This window comes from Lactuca virosa, chromosome 4 (assembly GCF_052849685.1).
Source record: "Lactuca virosa cultivar CGN04683 chromosome 4, Lactuca_virosa_CGN04683_v6, whole genome shotgun sequence".
Classification (NCBI taxonomy): Eukaryota; Viridiplantae; Streptophyta; class Magnoliopsida; order Asterales; family Asteraceae; genus Lactuca; species Lactuca virosa.
Window position 1 is genome coordinate 403,083,861 of NC_136429.1, and position 4,325 is coordinate 403,088,185.

The following is a 4,325-nucleotide window of genomic DNA, read 5'->3' on the forward strand; positions in this document are numbered from 1 at the left end:
TGTGTTTCAATTTAATTGTTTATATATGCTAAAAGCATCAACGTTTACATTTACTGCATATGATCAATCTACTAGAAGACAAATAGGAGAACTTACTGTCCAATTTTAAACATAACTAGCGACAAATTAGAGCATGTGGCCAATATGCATAAGCCAAGTAGCCAAGACAACACTAACAAGTAGATCACAGCCCCTGTGTTCTGAAACAAAATATATAAACTAAGTTATGTACTTTAAGTTGAGGTCATGAATACTTTTATATGTTTTAAAATACAAATACCTGAAGAATATTGTGTATTATTAGGTTAAGATTATTCCTAATAACCCGTGAAACATGCTGACAATCTGATCCTAACCGACTAGTCAAATCTCCAACACTTTCAGAGTTAAAAAAGTTTATATCCTATGATAAAAGTGAGGTTATAGATGATGTTTATATATCATAATGATATTTTTGTCCAAAAAGCTTCATACAACCAGTATTTATAAACCAGTAGAAGAAGGATGGAGTATAATGTTTCCCTCATTCGTTTTACCTGGAGTACATAAAACCAATATCAACATCTACATTGAACAACATTTCTGAGAGAACTTCTTTGAACTAAAAGTCAAACCCTTTCACTAGCTTCAGCTGAAGCCCTCTCTCTAGCTTCAGCAGCTGCCCGGTCTACCCTGTCCTTTACATCAATAGTTGCCCACTCATGGGAGTCAGCTTGTGCTCTTCGAACAGTTGCATAAAGTAACCTAGAAGTAAATAAGTACCACAACAATGTTATATAGCATAATATTTCTTTCACACACTGATTAGGAAGAAAAACAACCATTTAAGTAGCATTATGAAGTTACTGATTTTAGAAAAAAGTAAACAAGGGAATCTGTATCTCACCTATACCAATCCATTTTCTAATCTGAAGTTCCTCCCATAGAATTTCCCACTCAACTGCAGTAAGACTAATCCCCTCACCTGAAAAGAATTATTATACTTATAACTTGATAACTTCTTACATATATTTCATCAATCAATTTGAAAGAAGAATAAAACATAATCAAACAATTTTCTAGAACTAGTTCTTCTAGTAAATGACAACCCACTCGAATGTCAAGTAAGAAAAATTACCAATAAGTTTGACCACCCACCATCTGACACGAGATATTTGGCCAAGTCCTTTGGATAAAGGGTTTGGTAACTCACCCCTTCCTTTACTTTGCTTGTAGGAGATCTGTGGTTTCCACATCAGTAGAAGATTCAAAAAAAAAGAGCAATAATGGAACATAAAAGATATACTTAAGGAGATGACAAAATAAAAAAAGTTTAACCCTTTTATGACTGCTTATATCTTTATACAACTGCAAATTAATCTCATAACACTACAAGAAAAATGACTTACAGTCACACCAAAAAAGTGTGACCATATGCGTATAGTGACATTTTATTTTTTCACTGAAAGTGTGACGGAAGGTGACGCCATCGTATGGGTCTTATGGTCACTTTAAAACGTAGTGTCCGTATGATGTGAAAACATGTGGCCGTATTATAAAAGTGTGGCAAATGTGTATGAAATTTTGTTCCTTAAATATCCAATATTGTAGCGTTAAACCGTCAGTAGACACATTTATTTAGTAACTTTGGTGACTGTATATCACCAACTTGCGACATTCATGATGTTTTAGTGTAGTTGTTTTCTTTTATATTGTCACATAGTTTAAATTTTATTAAGACTATTGGGTATCTTTTGCAAACATGTAATTATGGTGAGCATGACCATTTTCGCTAAATGGCCACATGTAATTAATTCCATAAGTGACGATTTGCTAATAATTAGTCACAAAAACAATAAATGTTGGTGACTATTGTCTATCATATAGAGACACACAATTAAGTGAAACACGATCATAAGTATTATAAAGACACACATTTTATTAAAATTGAGGACTATTGGGTATCGTATAAAGACTATTGGGTGTCTTTTAAAAACATGTAATTACAGTGAACATGACCATGTTTGCTAAATGGTCACATATAATTAATTTCATAAGTGACGATTTGCTAATAATTAGTCACAAAACGAAACTATTATGGTATTTATTTGCCACATCAAAGTTTTTTTATGTTGTTATTTTTTAACTTATCGTCACAAAAACTTTAGAAAAACATGATTTTAAAACAATTGTAGACTCATAATTACTTTAGATTATGACTATTGTTAACCGTTTAGCCACATGTCAAAAATGATATAAAGTCACCGTCGTATAATTTTAGAGACACTGAAAAAACTATAAAACATGGCAAAATTTATATTAAAGCCACAATAATTTAATTTTTGTTGTTACTTTTTCTATATTCTAGACACATCAAAAGAATATAAATTAAAGTAACCAAAACCCGACAATAAGAAACAATATCAAAATTCAGAATTCTATATTATTAATAATTGAAATCCAAATCCACACATTAAATTCTTAATTAAAATACCAAAATAAAAATTATACTAATTGCAAGTATTAAAAAAATGGTAAATAAAGCAAAAACATCATAAACCAAAAACTAGACATAACTAGGCATTCATCTTGTTCGTACTGCTCCTTGTGTTCTTGAGAAGGGTATCAGATGATATATATAAGTTGGTTTATGTTTCTTTGAGTTTTGAAGTTCATGGTGATATAATATTTGGTACCTATACCAACAACATTGAAACAAAAAATGAGTACATTAAAAACTTAGTGGAGTAGTTTATGAAGTAAAAAAGTATAATGCACAAAGAAGTTAACATAAACAAACCTTTGAGTCGATTTTCACAAGGTGTTTTGGCCATGGAACAAAACTTTTATATACATACTCAACTGTTTTGAATTCTGCAATTTCATGGGGTGGAAATGAATCTTTTTTTACCAATTCATCAATGGACATACGGACCATATATTTAATTCTCCAAAAAGAAAAAAGAATCCAACCTTAGGAACAATACTTAACATTTTTTGAATGTGAATATACTAATTCTTGAATAAAATCATTCACTTACTTGTGTTGGTGACATTTCATTTGCAGAAGATAGATAGTTTGGCAACGTACTTCCTTGCAAATTTCTAGGAATATATAAATAAAATAAAAAATGTCAACCAAATTACGGATAAATATAGATTACTTGTTAGATTTCAGAAAAGGTTAAGTTGGTAAATATGAGATTTACCTTGGTAAACGTTGTCATCTTTCAATTTTTCATATGTTCGACTATTGTTTCTTGATTCTTTTCATCATAATTTTTCTTTTTTTTCTCTCTTCCATGTTACAAACTCGCATACATAAATAAAAGTAAGAAACTAGTTCCATAAATTTCGAATAAGCATATGAAATGTTGCTTTAAGAATGACACAATAAGTAGAGGACACCTTCAAATAAGATAGGTGTGTGTCGGTTAGAAGCTCATCCTTGGCAAACTTTGATGTATCAATATCACCATTTCCGGTGCTGAGGAATAAGAAAAAATATTAAAAAAATATGTATAGAAAATATTATGACAAGAAAAATTAAGAAATTTGATATGATTTTGATAGATACCGATCAATAATATCTAAGAACTTTTTGCTTCCAATCTAAAGTCACCTTTAATCTGACGACGACTAGATAAGCATAATCTGAAAGCACAAAAATTAAGCAAGTGGAATATGATAATCATTGCAATAGGTTCTTATAAAAAGAACATTAAAATGATGATAATAAGTACCATGTAGAGAAAAGGATGCATCTAGTTCTAAGAGCATAAAGAGGTCTTGTAAACTTGGTAACAAACATTGATGCATATGTTGCCTTTGTGCTTTTTCAAAATGTCTAAAAGAAGCCTCGTCCGTTGTTCCATATATCTTTAAAAACGTAAACCAAATAAAATAATTAAGAATCGTTTCTAATCTCCAATATATATAAATACTAAGAATGATATAATCAACATGTAAGAAAAAAAAGCTCACTTTTATAAAAATGCACCTTGAATCTATGAATTCTCTTCAAACCGACAACATTGTTGTTGACATCTGCTTTTGTAATATATGTAGGCGATGCACTAATGATTTTTGTTCTAGATTCAAGTATTCCATTTCAATTTTAAACATAAATTTAGCATTACCCTAGTGGCAGGTGCTACTGCTTAAGCTTTACCAGAAAGAATTACTTTTATCTACAACCAATGTCAGCAATAAAAGACATAACTATTATATAAGAGTTAATAATCCTTGTTTTAATAGAATCGACAATTGTTAATGACAAAAACATAAGAACAAATGAAACAAATATTTAATTGGGGAATTTTATCAACTAGTTGGTGTATACATAG

At 30.1% G+C, this 4,325-nt stretch overlaps 1 long non-coding RNA gene across 1 annotated transcript; it reads right to left on the reverse strand.

Moving 5' to 3' along the window:
* Positions 1-406: 406 nt before the first annotated feature.
* LOC145169057 (uncharacterized) lies at positions 407-1,225 on the reverse strand. Its single transcript, XR_013742266.1, has 3 exons — positions 1,118-1,225; positions 887-964; positions 407-744 (listed from the first exon to the last, which is right to left on the reverse strand). It is a non-coding gene; the product is annotated as an uncharacterized LOC145169057 (long non-coding RNA).
* Between the last annotated feature and the right edge of the window lie 3,100 nt (positions 1,226-4,325).